The following is a 22,586-nucleotide window of genomic DNA, read 5'->3' on the forward strand; positions in this document are numbered from 1 at the left end:
AGGTGGTAAACTACTTCATAAGTATAAAACACCTGCAGCGTATATGGAAGGTGAATACGGATATCATACTGTCTTATGGTTCGACAGTTGGAAACGCTATACTAAAAACGACGGTGTTTTAGCTTGGCCTGATGATGGTTCATTTAATGTAAGAGTTTTAAGAAATTTACGAGAGAAAATGAATGCTCTTGTTCCAAAACCGAGACCTACTCAATTTGAAGCTTTAGTTGAGTGGGAAGATGAGATGTATCAGTTACAAAGAGAAGCTAGTGGAATTAAAAGACCTTCTAAAAATCCATCATGGAAGAGAGAAACTCATGAAGATAGATTACGAATGTGGAGACAGGGAAACATGAGTGAAGGATTGTATTTAATTCATGAAATGGTAATGGGTTCTCCTACAGGGAAATCTATGGAAAGTGAATCTGAGGATGCAGTTATGGAAGAAATATATACAACTGCTAGAAAGAAACAGCCAAATCAGCCTTTGAGACCTCCTAGATCATGGTCTACTCCGGTGGTTTCTACTGAAACTTCACCGAGTGCACCTCCAATTAGTGAAGCTCCTAAACTTTATCCAAATAATAGTGAAATCACTGAAACTCCTAGAAGATCAGAATTTGAGAATGCTCGAAATGAAGGCAGACATTTTTCAATGACTCCAAGAGCAAGGGAACCTCCAAAAGATTATGCAAGAGAGACAAGAAACGTTGAGGATGTTGATTATAATGAATATTTAAGGTCTAAAGAAGAATTAATTAAAAGAATGACAAAAGGCATGGAAGCTGTCACAGTTCCAGTAACAATAGGTCCTGTTCAGCCTGTATTTGATCAAAGAGATACAAACAAAAACGGATTAACTATTCCTTTAAATACAGAAATTCAAAAGTCTACTGAAAAATTTTATTCAGACTTGACTGAATTAAACACTTCTAGATCGAGAATGCCTGATTTAACCTTTAATGAGGATTTATCTCCAAAAACACCAATGGGTGCTATGTCAGATGTAGGAAGTCCTGAAGTCAGGGTAACCACACCAAAACTTGATGTGGCCAAATTAAAAGCGAATATAGAAGAATTAATAATTGGAACAATTGGTCCAGATAGTTTAAATTACTATCGGGATGATGAACTACTATTCATTTGCAAAAGTATTCAGTGGAAAACGAAAAATAAATATGATCAATTAGAGGATCTAGCTGCAGAACTTGAAATCGATGTAAGTAAACAAAAGAATTTTGCAAAACATTACAGATTAGATTTTTCAGAAAGTGACATTGAGAGTTTGAACTCAATGGGAAGAATAGTTCACATTAAAGATTTGATTGTCTATATCAAAAAGCTAGGAGAACTGAACAAATGGAGAGTGAAATGGACCAAAAGGAAGGAAGATGAAAGATTGGAAAAATTATCAAAACAATTTCCAATGAGAGAAGTTGCAGGTGGAGGATATGTTCATGTCCCATGGTCTAGACAAGACATTCTGTTATTCACAAATGACTTTCCAAAATTAAGAGAGAAACCAGTTGAGTGGTACAGGCAAGTCGATAGATTTATTAAGGTGTCAAAAGTTCTGTGGATTGATTTGGATGGATTTTTTGACATTGTAGTCCCATCTGATCTTTGGACAGAATGTAAAATATCTATTAGTTGGCCAAAAGCAGAACCTGAGCGAATTAAAGAAACAGGTGCCCCAAATCCACTTGTAATGGATTTCTATGAGAAAGTAATTGTTTGGATGAAAAACAAAATTCCACCCAAAGAAGTTGATTGGGTTAAAATAGAAAGAACAGAACAGGAAACAAAAGAATCAGTTCATTCTTTTTATGAAAGACTATTGTTAATCTTTAAACAATACAGTGGTTATGAAAAATTAGATGAAAAAGACATGAGTCATTTTATCTATAGATTTGTTTATGGACTAAAACCTGAAATTGGAGAAATGATCAGAACTAGTATTGTCGGATGGCAAGCACTATCTGTAGATGATATTCTAAGAAAAGCAAAATATTGTAGCGATGAATTAGAAGTAAAACAGAAGAAGCTGAAGGAGAAAGCCATGTGGGCTCAGGTAAAGGTGGCTGAGCAACAGATTGCCAGCATGGGAAATAAGAACACTAATTTTGTTCAAACTGGAAATACAAACCAGATACAAGGAAAGTTTAAAGGTAATAATTTCCCAAAGAAATTTAGCCCAAAGATAGAAGAATTGAAACAAAGATTACCTTGTTTTAATTGTGGCGAAATTGGACATTGGAGGGACGAGTGTCCTCATCCTCCTAGAAACTCAAAGAATCCCTTATTGAATCCACAGATGCAGAATGGTGTTAACCTGCAGCAACAGCTACAGATGCAACAGGGGTTAAATGAATTTAATATTCAACGACAGTTACAACAACAGCAACAACAACAGGTGAATAATCGTCAAGACCAATTGCCACAACCACCTTTTCCGAATTGTGGGGGAGTTCAAAAATATAATCCAAACGTGGGATTTCAGGGATGTGAACAGGTAATAAAACCACAAAAACAGCAAAAGCAGCAAAAGATTCAAATGCAAAATGCTTCACAACAATTTTTATTAACAGAAAGTCAAGACAGTGATTCTGATGATTATTGCTGACGGTGCCCGAGAGAGGAGGGAGAGTGTGTTGTTGGAGCCACTCTTGAGGTTGACCAGTCTGGTCCTTATGTAAACGGGAAAGTTAATGATGTAGACATCACTTTTCTAGTGGACACTGGTGCTACCCGTTCTACTGTTAGATCAGTGGAAATAGAAAACCTACCTCTCTCTGGGGATACCATCCAAGTTGTGGGAGTAAGTAATCAGCAAATTAAAACAGACTTAACTGATCCAGTACCAGTTGAAATTGGAAATTACAGAGACAAACACAGATTTGTGGTTTGTAATAGTAGTCCAGTAAATCTATTAGGTAGAGATATCCTATGTAAAATGAATTGCAGAATATATTGTTCTCCTGAAGGAGTTGAGTTACAAACAATGGAGGAAGATGGTTTGTACAGAATGACAATGATGATGATGGAAGCAGAAGAAACAAAATTGTTTCCTGCATTTGAAGAAAAGGATTTACCTGAAGAGCTAAAGGAAACAGTGAAATCTGAAATATGGGATTTTACTGGGAATGAGATGGGTCTGATGAAAAACGTAGATCCTGTTAAAATTGCATTGAAACAGGGAATAGAATTTCCAAACACTCCACAGTATAAAATGAAAACAGAGACAATTGAAGGTATTACACCTATAATTGAAAAGTTAATCAAGCAAGGTGTATTAAAGGAAATGAAGAGTAGCTCTTGTAATTCACCAATTATGGGAGTTAAAAAGTCTAACGGAACATTTAGGATCGTACAAGATTTGAGAAAGGTTAATCAAATTGTCATTCCATGTTGTCCTGTGGTTCCAAATCCAGCAGTAATTCTATTTCAGATTCCACATGATGCTGAATGGTACACAGTCATTGACCTTTGCAATGCATTCTTTACTGTTCCCTTACACCCAGACAGTTATGAAATCTTTGCTTTCAGATTCCAAGGTAAGACCCTTGGATGGACAAGAATCCCTCAGGGCTATACAGAAAGTCCTTCAATCTTTAACGAACTGTTAAAAAGATCATTAGAAGATTTAGACTTACCAGGTAGGTCTACATTGGTGCAGTATATTGATGATTTGTTAATAGCTGCAAAGACAAGAGAAAATTGTGTAACAGACACAATAATTCTGTTAAATCGCCTTGCAGAAGAAGGACATAAAGTGTCCCCAGCAAAATTACAGTTTTGCAAACAAGAAGTAAAATATCTTGGTCACAGAATTGCAAAAGGAAAAAGACAAGTAACAATAGAGAGAATAAAAATGATTCAAGCAATGTTACCGCCAAGAACACAAAGACAGGTCAGAATGTTCCTGGAAATGGTAGGTTACTGTCGACAATGGATAAGTGGATTTTCAGTAATTGCAAAACCACTACAAAGACTGACCAAATCAGATATAAAAGATCCAATTATTCTCAATGATGCTGAGATGGAATCTTTTGAGAACCTGAAAAAGAGCTTATGCCAAGCTCCTGCTTTGGGTATGCCAAATTATGAGAAAGATTTTGAACTGTATTGCAGTGAGAGAGAAGGATGTGCATTATCTGTGTTAATTCAGAGACATGGAAATTTAAAGAAACCTATTGCATACTTCTCTGCAGTTCTTGATCCAATTGCAAAAGCATTACCAGGTTGTTTAAAAGCAGTTGCAGCTACAAGTATCAGCCTTGAACAAAGTGAAGGAATCATAATGGGATTTCCTGTAAAAGTTTTTGTGCCTCATTCAGTTGAAATATTACTGACAAGAGGTAAGACTCAACATTTAACAAGTAGCAGATTGACAAAGTATGAGAAAATCATACTGGGAGCAGATAATGTTTCGATTTCAAGATGTTTGAATCTGAATCCTTCTACATTACTGCCTGATTCCGAAATTGTTGATGACATTGAGACAGAACACGAATGTTTAGATGTCATGGAATTCTGCACTAAACCAAGAAAAGACATCAAAGACAGACCTTTGTCTGAATCGGATTTTGTCTACTTTGTAGATGGCTCATGCTTAAGATCCGAAGGAGGTGTCTTGAAAGCTTCATACTCAGTTTGTACAGTCGAAGATGTTGAAGAAGCATCATGTCTTGAAGGAGTTCGTTCAGCACAAGTGGCTGAATTGATTGCTTTAATTCGTGCATGCGAAATATCAAAAGATATTAGAGTTACCATCATTACTGATAGTCAGTATGGATACGGAGTTGTGCATGATTATGGACAACTCTGGTCACAGAGAGGATACATGACATCAACAGGATCGCCAATTAAAAATGCAGTTTTCATTAGAAGATTAATTGAAGCAATACAATTGCCAAAAGAAATTGCCATAGTTAAATGTGCAGCGCACACTAGAGGAACTGATTATATTTCCAAGGGAAATGCCTTCGCAGATGAAACAGCAAAGTACTGCGCAAGGAAAAATTATTCTTACAATCGGAATAGGAGTAAAGAAACTGATTCAAATTCATTAATGCTAACAACTGTTGTAGAAACATGGCATGAGATTAGGGATTTACAAAATGAAGCAGATGATGAAGAAAAAGACCTATGGTTAAGATCAGATTGTAGACCACGTGAAGAAGATGGAGTGTGGGTTTACAAAGATGGCAGAATAGTCTTACCAAATTGCTTGATTGCTGACATGGCCAGATTATATCATGGTCCTGCACATTTAGGAAGAGATTCTATGGTCAGACTTTTTAGAGAAACATGGTTCAATACAAAATTTAGAACCATTGCAGAATCTTTTTGTCAAAGGTGTTTGTCATGCCAACAAATGAATCCAAACAGAAAATCAGTGGTGGGGACAGGAATAATTGGTCGAGAGGGTGGTCCCTTTACCAGGTTACAAATAGATTTCATTGAAATGCCCTTACACAACTGTTTGAAATATGTACTTGTAATTGTATGCTTATTCTCAAGGTGGGTAGAGGCTTTCCCTACAAGACATTGTGATTCAATTACAGTAGCAAAACTAATGCTCAGAGAAATCATCCCAAGGTACGGTTTTCCAGTCACTATTGAGAGTGATGGAGGAAGCCATTTTGATAACAAACTGTTGAAGTTAATTAATCTGCATTGAGCAGAAAATACACTGTGCTCTTCCACTTGTTTTGATGTCATTAAGAAGTACACCAGATAAAAAGACAGGTCTGAGTCCTCATGAAATTATAATGGGAAGAGTTATGAGGCAAGCTTTTGTACCTGTAGGTAAACTGTTGAGCATAAATGACAGTGCAATTTTGGATTACTGTAAAAGGTTATCTGATATGGTAACTTCTGTGTCTAATCAGGTGGGAACTGAAGCTCAATCAAATGACAAAGTTTTGACACATGATCTGAGACCTGGCGATTGGGTCAGAACGAAAGTACATCGGAGGAGGAATTGTCTATCTCCTAGATGGCAGAAACCTAGGCAGGTAATCTTGATCACTACTAATGCTGTAAAGTGCAGAGGATTGAAGCGCTGGATTCATCCAAGTCATACCATTCCAGTACCAACTCCTGAGAGTTCTGATGTTGAAAGTGATACCACAGATGATTCTGATTCTGAAGCAGAAGACAGAACAGAAGGTGAAGTAATTCCAGATTCTGAAGATCGACAAGAAAGTCGACATCTGGAAACTGTGCCAGTGAATGGAAATCTGACAAGAAAAGACTTAGAAATAATTGAAATAGATTCTGAAGGAGAAGAGAATCTGTTAAAAGGAAAGATAACTGAGGATTCGGTTGTCTCTATTGAAGACAAAGAAGCTGAACCAAAAGAAGTTTCAGACCAGGAGAGTATCGAAAGGCAGAGAACAAGCTCTGAAGTAAGGAACAGAAATCCAAAATCTGGGAAGTTAGAGGTAATTGAGGAAGAGGAGGAGAACGAATTACCAAGTACCAGTGATGGAAGACAGAGTGAAGTTCCTGAAGGAGTGAAATTGCCGAATAGAGAAGTTCCTGAGTCAATTGAAATTTCAGACTACGAAACCGAAGAAAGTGACGTGGAAGGTGGAAGTGAAAACGGAAAGAAAAGGACTTGGAAGTCAGAATCAAATAATTCTGAACCAAAGAAAAAGTACGTGAGAAAAGCAGACTACTGGCCTGGTGGAAGATTGAGAGTAAGATTGATCAAAAAGCCAATAGAACAAGTTGAAGAAATCAGTAGTCAAAAGAGTCCAGGAAAAGAAGTTGGAGTTGGAAGAAAAATTGAAGTGATATCGAGAAAAGGAAAGAGAATAATTAGACCAAACCAGAAATACAAGTCTCCTGAGTGGACTTACTTAGTAATTCCACCTGTTATTGACATATATGATAGTAGTGAAGAAGAAAACGAAATCCAAGAAATTAGTGACAATGATTAAAGTACAAAATTATTAAATTGGCAAAAGGCTGAAGAAATCCTGTTAGTTGACACAAGGTCGAAGAAAAACTGTTTAGTTGAAGAAAACTTATGTATGACATAAGGTCGAAGAAATCTTGTTTAGGGTCATAAAAGAAAAAAATATTTTAAAAGGGGGGTGTATATAAATTTAAAAATTTATTTTTATTTTTGAGGCTAAAAACTAACCTAAAAATGCCTTACGTTAAGGAGAGCACTTCAAAATGTTCTGTTTTTAAAAGATGCTGTAAGATGACTCTGGTATGTCTGCTCATTTTAGTTCTGCTCTGGTTAGTACTAGCTGTAATTATCCCTTTAGAAATGAATAGAGAATTACACAAAGTTAACATAACAAGCAAAGCTCTGGTTAGCCAAACTAAACATAGTGCATCTGCAAAAGTAATTGATCATCAGCCTAACATCCATCAAGATAAATCAATAGGTGATTTTTCAAGCAATACATTCACAAAGCTTTTGAGTGAATATGTAAAGGTAATGGATGCAAAGGACTGTTATGTCTGTGTTAAGTTACCTGCTTCTGTTTCTGAGGGAGTAACATATAATATGCTTCCTCTCACTTATGCTGTAACATGTAGTGTATTAACTAGTTTATTTTATCAAACTGGACGTTTAGAATATTACTATTCAAATTATGATGAAATTTTTGCTAATGTTAAGATTGATAATGTTTTAAATAAGCATAAGAAAGCAAAACAATTGAGAGAATATTTTCTTGTTACTAACGAACTCACTTATGAGTATGCTTACAAGAATAATCTAACATGTAAATTAAGTGCTGAAGGAAAGAAATTTTTGAATATGGTTGAGGAGAGAAGAGCAATTTATAAGAGAAATGAATTAGTCAAGCAGACTAAGTCATCCTTCTGGCAAAAAGAGGATGAGAAATTAAATGGCAAAATGCTTGAAAATATTGCAATTCACATAGACAAACCTGTTAGTGGAAAGCTTTGCATTAGAAGAGATAATACACTTTTTGATAATTATTTTGTAGGTGCAAGCAACTGTGAAGATACTTATCAGATTATGGGAGGTTGGGGATTTAAAGGTGGAAAAGATCCTATATTTCCTGGAATTTATTTTGTTTGTGGTGACAAAGCTTACTATAACCTTCCTGACCATTGGTATGGAACTTGTTATGTGGGAATTGTTTTTCCTAAAGTGTTTCATGTTGACAGAGATTCAGAAGGATTGTTTAAAATTCATAATTATGTAAATAGAGCTAAAAGAGAAACTTTTACTGAAGTTCTGGGAGATATTTTTCAAGCTGTAATACCTTTTGTTGGTATAACCCTAAATGCAGGGAGAATCAGAAAATTGTCCACTATAGTTGATAGATTATCAACTGACACTGCTGATGGATTTCAATTAGTGAACGTTGAAGTTATTGCTATTAGATCCATGGTAATTCAAGATCGTCTTGCTTTAGACATACTCCTAGCAAAAGAGGGAGGAGTCTGTGGCATTTTACATATCCAACATTGCTGTACATATATACCGGATGAAAGTAAGAATATTGAAATGTATATTAAGAATATTACACAAATGCATTCAGAAATAATTCCTTTAGAAGAAGAAGATTTTACAGGGAAACTTTCAAAAAGGTTTCAAGCAATTAAAAACTGGTTTCATAATATCGGAAGTTCAATTCTTGGCAAGATTCTGGCACCTTTGATTATAATATTTTTCATTTTTATTTTGACTAAAGTAGGTTGTTTGTTACATAAAAGAAAGAAACAGTTAAAGGAAAAGAAGAGAATCTATAAACTCAGAAAAGAAGAGGAAAGGGAGATTGAGTTACAGGAGTTACATAGAGAGCGTCATGTTAATTGCAAAGATTATGCTGAAACAGACTTTTAGGTTTACTAATACAATTGAATTTGAATCGATTTCTTAAAAATTTAATTTACCAAAATTTTGAGTGCTGGTGTGGTGATTTGTTAATCACCAGATGAGGGAGTTGATGGAGCGAGATAGAAAACAAAATTTTGTTTAAACTCGCAAAGTCACATTTCCATAACATGAATAAAATTATTAATGATTTGTGATATGTCGTACTAATACAACTTAGATTAAACTTTACATGTGGGGGGACTAACATGTGTGCTCATAAACGTGCATATTTGTTGCATCTTTTTGTTCGTGCAAAATAATAAAATAATTTATTGTTTTCGTTTTTGTCATTACTAACTGCTGCAAACTTAAAATAAGCATGTGCTTGTTTTGCTTTTCCTTGTCTGTGTGATGTCATTTCTACTATTCTAGGTGCATATGGGTCTCATAGAAAAACGGAGACTGGTAAATATAAACGCTGCTTTAATTGTTTGCATTAGCTAGGTAACATTTTGATTAATCGGGTGGGTTAATTAATTAGTAAACCATGGGGTGGATACAGAATCTACATTATTTCTTACATTAATACTTTTCTTGTGTTTGTTTTATACTAGAAAACATAAGTTGCCTGCTTTTGGGCCTAGTTATTTGAGCCGCAGAAAAAGAGCTGATCTATAATTCTGCAGAAAGTCACGAGACGCCCATTCTGAACTAAAACGTTTATTGAAGCTGCATTCACAAAGCAAAAACTGATGAGCTGACATCATTCTGTCGGACATGGCCAAGGTCGAAAGTGAACTTTTTGTCAGTCCTTAACTTGGCATCCGCGGAAGTTGTACTGAAAGGCTATGGAAGTTGCGAGGATGACTTAATACAAAGTTGCAATCGCAGGAAGCTTCTGGCTTCACGTGGAAGAGACAATGGTCTTTGTAAGACATGATTTTGTGGAACTTTTTAAGAATCGGGTGACATGTCACTTGTCACTCTCAGCCAATGGGACGTCGAAGATTTCTGAAAACTTTCCTTTGCTAGTTTAGTTAGCGTAGAAAGGTATAAAAAGTCATGCCCTTAGGGTTGGGCTGGCTGCTGCTTTCTGACTTTCCGATGAGGGTGATGTGCTGCTGGACTTTGCGTGGAGCACGTAAGAATCCTCAAAGATCTTTACTTTAATTTCTGTCTATTTAGCTCAGTTAGGGAAATAGGTTTTAGAAATGCTAAACTTTATATAATTTCTTTAAATTTGATTCAATTGCTTAAATTGTATTTTTCTCATATTTCTTACCATTATGCTTGCTTTATTGCAAATAAATTTCATTTATAAAACTTTCAACTTATATACCATAATTTAGAAAATAAAATCTTACTTTTGACAAACAAGCTGGTCTTGGTTATTCAGAAGTGTAGGTTACCTTTAGCTAGATCACGTCGCCTATGGTGGTCGTTTAAATGATTGGGTTTTATTCTAATGACAATATTCTTTCTGCAAATGTATAAATATGTATATAGTGTGTAGATAATGTGTATATAGATTTATTCTGACCACCTGATTCAGTAGGCCCAAAATATATCAGGTTCATAAATGGGTCCATATTTAGTATAGAATTTTGTTTATAGGTTATGTAGTTGGGTAGCGTAGTTTATGATATATTTTCTATAGCCCGCTGGATCAGTGCTTACACCCCTGCCCTGGTCTGCGCCCCTCCGACCCACACCCACCCCCCTGCTTGCACCCCCCCTGTCCTGCTGCACCCCTCGAACTGCAGTGCAGCTCCCCCCTCCACCACTCCCTGCTTGCACCCCCTGTCCTGGCTGTACCTCTCGGACTGCAGCACAGCTCCTTCCCTCCACCCCGGCCCCCCTGCTTGCCCCCCTGTCCTAGCTGCACCCCTTGGACTGCAGCACAGCTCTCCCCTCCACCCTGGCCCCCCTGCTTGCCCCCCTGTCCTGGCTGTACCCCTTGGACTGCAGCACAGCTCTCCCCTCCACCCCCCCCCTGCTTGCACACCCTGTCCTGGCTTTACCTCTCGGACTGCAGCACGGCTCTCCCCTCCACCCTGGCCCCCCTGCTTGCCCCCCTGTCCTGGCTGCACCCCTTGGATGCAGCACAGCTCTCCCCTCCACCCTGGCCCCCCTGCTTGCCCCCCTGTCCTGGCTGCACCCCTTGGACTGCAGCACGGCTCTCTCCTCCACCCTGGCCCCCCTGCTTGCCCCCCTGTCCTGGCTGCACCCCTTGGATGCAGCACAGCTCTCCCCTCCACCCTGGCCCCCCTGCTTGCCCCCCTGTCCTGGCTGCACCCCTTGGATGCAGCACAGCTCTCCCCTCCACCCTGGCCCCCCTGCTTGCCCCCCTGTCCTGGCTGCACCCCTTGGACTGCAGCACGGCTCTCTCCTCCACCCTGGCCCCCCTGCTTGCCCCCCTGTCCTGGCCGCACCCCTTGGATGCAGCACAGCTCTCCCCTCCACCCCGGCCCCCCTGCTTGCCCCCCTGTCCTGGCTGCACCCCTTGGACTGCAGCACAGCTCTCCCCTCCACCCCCCCCTGCTTGCACACCCTGTCCTGGCTTTACCTCTCGGACTGCAGCACGGCTCTCCCCTCCACCCTGGCCCCCCTGCTTGCCCCCTGTCCTGGCTGCACCCCTTGGATGCAGCACAGCTCTCCCCTCCACCCTGGCCCCCCTGCTTGCCCCCCTGTCCTGGCTGCACCCCTTGGACTGCAGCATGGCTCTCTCCTCCACCCTGGCCCCCCTGCTTGCCCCCCTGTCCTGGCTGCACCCCTTGGATGCAGCACAGCTCTCCCCTCCACCCTGGCCCCCCTGCTTGCCCCCTCTGTCCTGGCTGCACCCCTTGGATGCAGCACAGCTCTCCCCTCCACCCTGGCCCCCCTGCTTGCCCCCCTGTCCTGGCTGCACCCCTTGGATGCAGCACAGCTCTCCCCTCCACCCTGGCCCCCCTGCTTGCCCCCCTGTCCTGGCTGCACCCCTTGGACTGCAGCACGGCTCTCTCCTCCACCCTGGCCCCCCTGCTTGCCCCCCTGTCCTGGCTGCACCCCTTGGATGCAGCACAGCTCTCCCCTCCACCCCGGCCCCCCTGCTTGCCCCCCTGTCCTGGCTGCACCCCTTGGATGCAGCACAGCTCTCCCCTCCACCCTGGCCCCCCTGCTTGCCCCCCTGTCCTGGCTGCACCCCTTGGACTGCAGCATGGCTCTCTCCTCCACCCTGGCCCCCCTGCTTGCCCCCCTGTCCTGGCTGCACCCCTTGGATGCAGCACAGCTCTCCCCTCCACCCTGGCCCCCCTGCTTGCCCCCTCTGTCCTGGCTGCACCCCTTGGATGCAGCACAGCTCTCCCCTCCACCCTGGCCCCCCTGCTTGCCCCCCTGTCCTGGCTGCACCCCTTGGATGCAGCACAGCTCTCCCCTCCACCCTGGCCCCCCTGCTTGCCCCCCTGTCCTGGCTGCACCCCTTGGACTGCAGCACGGCTCTCTCCTCCACCCTGGCCCCCCTGCTTGCCCCCCTGTCCTGGCTGCACCCCTTGGATGCAGCACAGCTCTCCCCTCCACCCTGGCCCCCCTGCTTGCCCCCTCTGTCCTGGCTGCACCCCTTGGATGCAGCACAGCCCTCCCCTCCACCCCGGCCCCCCTGCTTGCCCCCCTGCCCTGGCTGCACCCCTCGGACTGCAGTACACCTCTCCTCTCCCCTCCACCCTCCGACCCCCCCTGCTCACACCCTCTTTTATTTATTTATTTATTTATTTAAAAAGTTTTGTATAGCGCTAGCTTGACCCGTAGGTATCAAGGCGCTTTACATACACACTGTAAAAACCCGAAGGAAAATGCATGACATAGTAGGCCGGCAGTAAGGAAGCAAACCAGAGATAAAAAAAATACAGCATGAAAAATAAGTAAACAGTGCATCGGAGGGGGAGAGAACAAAAAAAAAGTGGTTAACAGAGTCCGGTCACCAACTATCCTTGAATGTCAAGAGAGAGAGGAGTCAGCTCGAATCTTGAAGTCTAGGTTTGTTGACGTTGGTCAGGAAAGTATTTGTTGAGGAGATGGAGTTTCAGGTCCCTTTTGAAACAGGAGAAGGAGGGGTTGCATCTGAGGACTCCAGGGAGAGCACCACATCCTGGGAGTGGTGTCAGAAAGCAATCGCTATTGGGTGGTTTTCTTTTTCAGTTTTGAAGGGATGAGAAGGAGTGAGTTGGGGTTTCTCAGAGTTCTGGATTGACCTGCTCTTACCAGTTTGTTGTTCAGGTAGTTGGGGGCCGGAGAGTGAAGGGTTTTGTGTGTGATGCAGGCCAGCTTGTAAATACACCTCCCTTTCATGGGAAGCCAGTTGAGGGAGTTGAGGGCTGGAGTGATGTGTTCAAATCTTTTTACTCCAGATACGAGTCGAGCGGCCATGTTCAGCACTGCTCTTTAGTGGGGCTAGGTGAGCTTTTGGAGTCCCTGTTAGGATAGCGTTCCCGTACTCGATTTTAGAGAGAACTAGGGATTGGAATACTGTCTTGAGGTCATCATGGGGAAGAAAAGGTTTCAATTTCTTGAGGTGTTTTAGAGAGAAAAGAGCACTTTTTTCAGAGTTTTTGATGTGGGCTTCCACTGATAAGTTCTTGTCAAGGGTGATGCCTAGAGACTTAACTGAGTCAGATAGGACGAGGGGACAGTTTAGGGCAGCCAGATTCTTGAGCCACTCTTGGATAGGACAATGGTTGCTTTTTGGAGAGAATAGGATTAGTTCTGTTTTATCTGGGTTGAGCTTTAAGTGGTCAGCGTTGAACCAAGTTTGGATCTCGGTTAGAGTGGCATTGAGGTGTCGGATGTTGCAGGGAGACTTGATTTTGAAAAAGATTTGGGTGTCATCCGCGTAAAGGTGGTAATTCACTCCACCTTTTTCCAAGATGCTTGTGAGGGGCTCCATGAAGAGACTGAAGAGGGACGGTGAGAGGATCAAGCCTTGCGGGACCCCAAGTGGGACTTTTGTTGGCTTCGAGAGACAGGAGTTGATTTTAATTTGTTGCGAGCAGTGTTGAAGGAAGGAGGTGAACCATTTTAGTACTGTGCCATTGATGCCGGTGCGCTTCGACAAGGTCTCCAGAAGAGCTGGATGGTTTACTGTCTCGAATGCCGCAGATAGGTCAATAAGGATGAGTAGGCAGGCATCACCTTCATCTAAAGCCTTGTGAATATCGTCAGAGACGTTAAGCATAGCTGTTTCCGTGCTACAGCCCTTCCTGAATGCTGATTGAAAGGTGTCGAGGAGGTTGAACTCATCAATGTGTTTGTTGAGTTGGTGGAGAACGCATTTCTCCAATGTTTTTGCAAGGAATGGGAGGTTAGAGATAGGTCTGAGGTTGTTAAGATCATTAGGGTCGCCCCTGGTTTCTTGAGAATGGGTGTGATTTGTCCTATTTGAAGCGAGTCTGGGACACAACCTGAGGTGAGAGAGGCGTTGATGATTTTTGTTCAGAAAGGAGAAATGGTGTGGTTGAGTTCTTTTATAATTGTGAATGGGATGGAGTCCATGGTGTTGGACCATTGCATATTGTTTTTTAGCTGGAGGCAGACCTGATTGTCCTTGGTAAGAACTCTTTCTGAATGGTCATTGGTGGTTAAAGGGCGGCAGGTTAAGAGGGAAGGAGGGTTAGTGGTTTGGATGAAGGATTGATCCATTTTTTAGACTTTATCAGTGAAGAAGGTGGCACTTTCTTCACAGCGCTCTTTGGGGGCTTTGATTTCTTGAGAGGGAGTGCAGTTTGTTTAGCTTTCGACAATGTTGAAGAGTTCTCTCGGTCTGTTTTTCGCCAGATCTAGTTGGCTGCAGAAGAAAGACGCCTTTTCACTAAAAATGTGTTTTTTGTATGGCAGCCGAGCTGATCTAAGTTGCGCTGGGTGTAAGGTCGAGGAGTTTAGTCTCCAAGACCTTTCCGTTTGTCTTAGTTGACGCCTCTCATCATTCAGATCCACGTTAAACCAGGGTTTAGATTTGTTTCGCCTCAATTGTTTGAGTTTGAGTGGAGCTACTTGGTCTATTTTTTAGTTAAATTGTGTAGTGAGGTCAATGGCCGTCCATGATGATGGTTGAAGTTGAAGATGGGCAAGAATCCTGGATTCAAGTTCGGAGTGGAGAAGTGTGGCTCAGGGGTTAGAGGCGGCAGACCCGGAAGCTGAGATCGGCCCTGGACCAGGGTTCAATTCCCCGCCTCGACGGGGCTTGGGCTCAATAATTCCAGGGACTCGATAATTCTCGCTCCGGTGCCTACTCGACTCACGGGTTCACACTCTGCGACTCTGGGCAATAGCTTGCTTAATCTCCACAACGGCCCCTCGCGGCGGGATGCCTGGCTTTCACCTTGTGGACACCCTGCCGGGGTTATCTCACAGGGGAATACCAGGACGGGTTCCCTAAGCAAGCGCTTAGATACCTGTGATGTGGGTGGTTTGCGCTATATAAATACATGTACATTTACATTTACATTTACATTTACATAAAGGGACTTCTTTGATGTTTGTGGTCCAGTGTTTAGGTTTGTCCTCACGAATAGGTTGCTGGCTGACAAGTGCGTCAATCTTGAACAGAATGAGGTGGTGGTCAAACCAGTCAATGGGAGAAATCGCTCTCAGAGAGACCAGTTCATTGTTGGTAATCAATCAATCAGAGTACTTGTAAAGCGCGCTACTTACCCGTGAGGGTCTCAAGGCGCTATGGGGAGGGGGGGTGCTGCTACTGCTCAAAGAGCCAGGTCTTGAGGAGTCTTCTGAAGGCGAGTACGTCTTGGGTCTGCCGTATGTGGGTAGAGAGGGTGCTTCAGGTATTGGCGGCGAGGTAGGAGAAGGATCTGCCACCGGAGGTCGTTCTTTGGATGTGGGGAACAGCAGCGAGGGCGAGGCTGACAGAGCGGAGCTGGCGGGTGGGGGTGTAGAAGTTGAGTCTGCTGTTCAGGTAGGCTGGTCCGGCATTGTGGAGTGCTTTGTGTGCGTGGGTGAGGAGCTTGAAGGTTATCCTCTTGTCGACAGGGAGCCAGTGTAGGTCTCTCAGGTAGGGGTGATGTGGCTGCGGCGGGGGACGTTGACGATCAGTCGAGCGGAGACTTTTTGGATGCGTTGTAGTCGTCATAGGTGTTTGGCTGGGATTCCTGTGTAGAGTGCGTTGCCATAGTCCAGTCAGCTGCTGACGAGGGCTTGTGTCACTGTTCTTCTTGTTTCGGTTGGGATCCACTTGCAGATCCTGCGGAGCATGCAGAGGGTGTTTGTTAAATTTGGGGGTCTCTAGTTGGTACAGGTAGGTACTTGTGACAAGTAGGGACCCTCTCCTCTAGTCAGGGTAAGGGGATTACACTCCTAAATTAAACCCCTGCTCACCCTCTAGGTTGCGTGGCGCGAGCAGGCAAGGCTTATTTCAGAGGCGTTGTAAGTTAAACAGCTGTGACCACATACAGTAACCCAGTGACTCCACTACAAATGGACACCACACAGGTTTTATATAAAAAATAAGTAGACTTTATATAGAGTTACCACAAGACCATAAACAACACAAATACACACTATGATTACTTTAAGATGGTAGATTTCAGCTTAGTTCAGTTCAGTTCTTAGATGCAACACTCTGCGTCAATGTACCTTACGTTGCGATGCGCTTCCACGACAAGCAATATCGCAGCGATGGGAAATGCGGCATAGTTCAGGAGCAAGGAAATAAAGACGTGAAGATCTTTCAGATGCGGCACGCTCCTTGGGGATGCGAGAAGGTCTCGGTTCGATGTGTGGACTGCAGCGGCGACACCCTTATGATGCGACGGCAACAGTTCCAGCGGCAACGCTCTTCTCCCATGATGCGTGAAGCATCCACTCGATGCGACAACTACAGTGGCGACATCCAAAATGCGATGGCAGCAGCTCCAACAGCGGCGCGCTTCTCAGGGATCTTTGTCGATGCGGTACAATGCGACAGTTCCAACGGCGACACCCTCCTTCTTCCGAGTTGTGAAGGCAGGCACAGCGACTGCGACTTGCTCCGACCTCTGACTACTGACCTCTCAGTGGGACTGGACTGTGTAACCTGATGTTATCCACAGACCACTCCAGCAGGCACTGGACTTCTGACCTCTCTCTGTGGGACTGGACTGTGTAACCTGATGTTATCCACAGACCACCCACGCAAGCACTGGACTACTGACCTCTCAGTGGGACTGGACGGTGTAACCTGATGATATCCACAGACCACCCCAGCAGGCACTGGACTTCCTGACCTCTCAGTGGGACTGGACTGTGTAACCTGATGTTATCCACAGACCACCCCAGCAGGCACTGGACTTCTGACCTCTCAGTGGGACTGGACTGTGTAACCTGATATTATCCACAGACCACCCCAGCAGGCACTGGACTTCTGACCTCTCTCAGTGGGACTGGACTGTGTAACCTGATGTTATCCACAGACCACCCCAGCAGGCACTGGACTTCTGACCTCTCTCAGTGGGACTGGACTGTGTAACCTGATGTTATCCACAGGCCACTCCAGCAGCCACTGGACTTCTGACCTCTCAGTGGGACTGGACTGTGTAACCTGATGTTATCCACAGACCACCTCAGCAGGCACTAGACTTCCTGGCCTCTCAGTGGGACTGGACTGTGTAACCTGATGTTATCCACAGGCCACTCCAGCAGCCACTGGACTTCTGACCTCTCAGTGGGACTGGACTGTGAAACCTGATGTTATCCACTAACCACCCCAGCAGGCACTGGACTTCCTGACTTCTCAGCGGGACTGGACTGTGTAACCTGATGTTATCCACAGTCCACCCCATCAGGCACTGGACTTCGGACCTCTCTCAGTGGGACTGGACGGTGTAACCTGATGTTATCCACAGTCCACCCCAGCAGGCACTGGACTTCTGACCTCTCAGTGGGACTGGACTGTGTAACCTGCAGTTGACAGTCAAGGGCTCTACTCACCTCTTTATTGTCAGGGTCTCGAGCTCTTTCTGTCCAACTGACAGACCTCAAGACTGGGAGAGGTTTGAAGGGTTCAAGAATGATTCTACCTTCCCACTACAGTCCACCCTGACACTCACATGGCCCCCTCAACCCACCCTCAGCCCCACCCCCTCCTCTTTCTCCCATTCTTGTGTGTTTGCTGCAAATGCAACATAAACATGCAAAGTAAACACTGAAATACAGCGCTGTGAGTCTTCTTACAGACGCTGCAATTTAAAATATGAGAAAACTGACTTTAAAGAGTTATGAAAGCAGCACACACACATCAAAGCCATTAAAAAAAAATACTGACAAATGGATTCCACCCCCCACACCCACCCTCCACCTCGATGCCTGGATTCCATCCAGAGGGAAACATTACACTGACACCCCATTGGCTCACTGGACCAGAGAGCATGCATGGAGCCCCGCCCACAATACCCCTGTCAAGTGAACCCACAACCACAGACAATCTAACACTTGAGCACGAAAATAACACATCATTGTAAACAAAAGTATGTTAAACAAACATCACTTACATGAAATCTCCTGTAAGATGACATCACACCCCATACCTTGTCATGACTGCTTCTAATATCTACTTCACAAGAATGAGAAGCTGAGACAGCCCTGCTGGGGTCAAAGCTTGATAGCCTGATCACCAGTGGCTTCTTTTAGGTGGAATAGTTATTGCACCTGATAAAATCAGGGAAAGAAATGTATGTAGAGATGAAAGATAAAGATGGAACAAACAAAGGGGAGGTGGAGGGAACAGAGGGAAAGAGGAGGAGCGTGGGAGAGAGAAGGAGGCAGGGGGGAGAGAGGGAGGGAGAGAGGAGAGAGAGAGAGAAAGAGAGGGAGGCAGAGGGGAGGGAGGGAGAGAGAGGGAGGCAGAGGGGAGAGAGAGGCAGAGGGGAGATGGGGAGGCGGGGGGAGGGAGGGAGAGAGAGGGATGCAGAGGGGAGAGAGGGAGAGAGAGGGAGGCAGAGGGGAGAGAGGAAGAAGAGGGGGGAGAAGGAGACAGAAAGGAGAGAGTGAGGGAGAGGGAAGAGAGGGAGGCAGAGGTGAGAGGGGGCAGAGGGACAGAGGGAAGGGATGAGGCTGAGGCTGAGGGATAGGACAGACAGCGGCACCGGAACAGCCGTCACATTTATAGCCCAGTGTCAATGGTCACAGGCCTGAGACCCTCCGGGAGCGGCCCATTTTTATTACACTAAGAACATCACAAAAAAGAGAACAAAACCCACTCACTCAGTAACTTCCCCAGCTCCAGCCCTTACAGACAGACAACTCACCTGCAGCAGATCACACGGTGCGCTCACCTGCAGCAGATCACACACGGCGCGCTCACCTGTCGCAGATCACACGGGTGCGCTCATCTGCAGCAGATCACAAGGCGCACTCACCTGCCGCAGATCACACGGCGCGCTCACCTGCCGCAGATCACACGGCGCGCTCACCTGCCGCAGATCACACGGCGCGCTCACCTGCCGCAGATCACACGGCGCGCTCACCTGCAGCAGATCACACGGCGCGCTCACCTGCAGCAGATCACACACGGCGCGCTCACCTGTCGCAGATCACACGGGTGCGCTCATCTGCAGCAGATCACAAGGCGCACTCACCTGCCGCAGATCACACGGCGCGCTCACCTGCCGCAGATCACACGGCGCGCTCACCTGCCGCAGATCACACGGCGCGCTCACCTGCCGCAGATCACACGGCGCGCTCACCTGCCGCAGATCACAAGGCGCACTCACCTGCCGCAGATCACACGGCGCGCTCACCTGCAGCAGATCACACGGCGCGCTCACCTGCAGCAGATCACACGGTGCGCTCACCTGCTGCAGATCACACGGCGCGCTCACCTGCAGCAGATCACAAGGCGCACTCACCTGCCGCAGATCACACGGTGCGCTCACCTGCCGCAGATCACACGGCCCGCTCACCTGCAGCAGATCACAAGGCGCACTCACCTGCAGCAGATCACATGGCACGCTCACCTGCAGCAGATCACATGGTGCGCTTACCTGCAGCAGATCACACAGCGCGCTCACCTGCCGCAGATCACACGGCCCGCTCACCTGCAGCAGATCACAAGGCGCACTCACCTGCAGCAGATCACATGGCACGCTCACCTGCAGCAGATCACACGGCGCGCTCACCTGCAACACATCACACAGCGGGCTCACCTGCAGCAGATCACACGGCGCGCTCACCTGCAGCAGATCACACGGCGGCCTCACCTGCAGCAGATCACACGGCGCGCTCACCTGCCGCAGATCACACGGCGCGCTCACCTGCCGCAGATCACACGGCGCGCTCACCTGCCGCAGATCACAGGGGCGCTCACCTGCCGCAGATCACACGGCGCGCTCACCTGCAGCAGATCACACGGCGCGCTCACCTGCCGCAGATCACACGGCGCGCTCACCTCACACAGCACTTTGTTTGGGTTGAAAATAGCTCACCTGTGAGTCTGCCATCCAGGGCTTAAGCGTCGCCCCCACCCCGTCATTAGCAGTGACGTCAGAAGTGCTTCATCCAGAGGGGGTGGGTAGACGGGGGATCCCCTGTACACCCTCCAAGCACGCCCACCCTAAGCGATGGTGGGAGGTTGCAGCACAGATGGTTATGGGGCGGGGGCCCTTTCGGCTCCCTGGTTACACAATAAATGTGCCCCCCCTTGTGCTCTGTGGCGCAGCTCCTCTCAAGACAGGAAGGGGCTGGCAGCATCCTGTAGTCATGAGCTCAGTAACTTCCTCTCCACCCAGCCCCCACCCCCTGCTTCCTCTTGTCATCTCCGCTCCCTCCCTCTGACCCCCCCTCCTGCTTGTGGTCTGTGGTGCGGCCTCCTGTAGGGACGTGTGAAGAGCCTTCCTGCCCTGAACACACCCACCCCCTGCTTGCCCCTGTGGCCAGGTTCAACCTCTCGGACTTCAGTACAGCTCTCCCCTCCACCCCAGGCCCCCGCAAGCCCCCCCCCCCTGTCCTGGCTGCTCCCCTCAGACTGCAGTACAGCTCCCCCCTCCACCCCAGGCCCCCCCTGTCCTGGCTGCACCCCTCAGACTGCAGTACAGCTCCCCCCTCCACCCCAGGCCCCCCCTGTCCTGGCTGCACCCCTCAGACTGCAGTACAGCTCCCCCCTCCACCCCAGGCCCCCCCTGTCCTGGCTGCACCCCTCAGACTGCAGTACAGCTCCCCCCTCCACCCCAGGCCCCCCCTGTCCTGGCTGCACCCCTCAGACTGCAGTACAGCTCCCTCCTCCACCCTAGACCCCCCTGCTTGCCCCCCTGTCCTGGCTGCTCCCCTCAGACTGCAGTACAGCTCTCCTCTCCATCCCTCCGACCCACACCGCCACCTCCTCTGTGGTGCAGCCTCCTGTAACTTCCGGCCCCAGCACCTTTGGGTAATGTCAGCGCTCCTTGATTAAGCATGAATGAATGAATACACAAAATTTGCTGTTGCTGTTTTTTGCTTCATCACATGGTGCCTTATGGTCCAAAGGCTTATTGCCGATATAGGCACTCTCCTCCCGCAAGAAGAGCAAAGCACGCACAGCAAAACAATAAACACACAAGACATGTTTGTTGGGAAGCATTATGCTGCAGGCTTATTTCATACAAGAAATCTACCAACATGGAGGGTTAACTTACGGGGGATCCAAGGGCAGGCAGCAGTGACTAACCTAAGCTGCCCTGCCCGCCTGATGAGCCAACTGCACCGTGGCAGACCAATTGGTGCTTTTGTGGGGTTCACCCCTCTTAAATACCATCGACCACCAGTCCATCCCTTTACGCATGCCTTTTTAGGGCGGAGCATGTCCGGGGAAGCCCTCGGTTGCTCGGAATTACAACCACCCGAAGGACTAGGGGGGCGCCGTTGCTTTCCCCCAGGGTCCTGCGGTAAAGACTCCTGAGGTTGTCTTGCTTCTGCACCCCTATTGTGCTCCTGAAGAGGGTACCCCGTACGTACCATTCAGCCTCTGGATCGCCCTGTAACTCCGCCAAGCCCTGGATGTGGCCGCCGTCATATCTGGGGCCCCCCACCATGGCAGGCTCCATAACCTCCTGCACCCTACAGATACCAGTCCTTCCAGCTGGACCAATTGTCTCTCAACCTCTGGCAAGTGTGCCCCGTCCCTATCGGGGTCCCATGTTTTGTTTGCGCTAAAGAGGCCATCCCTAATATACCAAGCCATCTTGCTTGGTGAGCTTGCACTTGGCTTAATTTACCCTTCTGTAGGAACTACTGCTCCAATATATGTCCCTCTGGTGCCCTCATGTGCTAATGGGCTTTCTGATCGAGGTTTGGCTGGGCCCAGTATTTACCCCTCACTGCTCAGGCCTGACTTCAGGATTCGCTGGTAAGCGTAGAGGTGTCCGCCTTCAAGGCCACAAGTATGTTTATTTTAAATAAGTTATTGTTGTGGCCAATACAATACCCTTATCTTTATCCCCTGACCTCCATTTGCATAGGAGTGCGGCTCCGGCCAGGAATGGGGCCTCTTGGGGTTATAAAACGGCTCTCACCGCAACCACAGTTCTGTGTGATGCAACCATGGCGCACTCTGTGTCAGTTTGTGCCTTTTCTTTGAAATGAAATGAAATGTCAATTTATAGAGTGCGATTGTTGCCCTGGGGCGTCCAAGCGCTAGCAGCCAGATTTGAAGTTGCTTAAAAGAAGGGAAAGAGTTAAAATGGAGCATTAAACAAAAAGGTCTTCAACTGTTTCCGAAAGGTGGAAAGGTTTGGATTAGACCTGAGTTGAAACGGAAGTGAATTCCACAGCTTGGCGG

The 22,586-nt window shown here is 46.4% G+C and overlaps 1 protein-coding gene across 1 annotated transcript in view; it reads right to left on the reverse strand.

The window, feature by feature from the left end:
• LOC144764076 (uncharacterized) overlaps nucleotides 1-19,294 on the reverse strand; it is an 81,506-nt gene extending 62,212 nt beyond the window's left edge. Inside the window, exon 1 of the mRNA XM_078650237.1 lies at nucleotides 19,195-19,294. The gene's annotated coding sequence lies outside the window, so the exon portion shown is untranslated. The remainder of the gene's footprint in view (nucleotides 1-19,194) is intronic.
• Between the last annotated feature and the right edge of the window lie 3,292 nt (nucleotides 19,295-22,586).

This window comes from Lissotriton helveticus, chromosome 6 (genome assembly GCF_964261635.1).
Source record: "Lissotriton helveticus chromosome 6, aLisHel1.1, whole genome shotgun sequence".
NCBI lineage: Eukaryota > Metazoa > Chordata > Amphibia > Caudata > Salamandridae > Lissotriton > Lissotriton helveticus.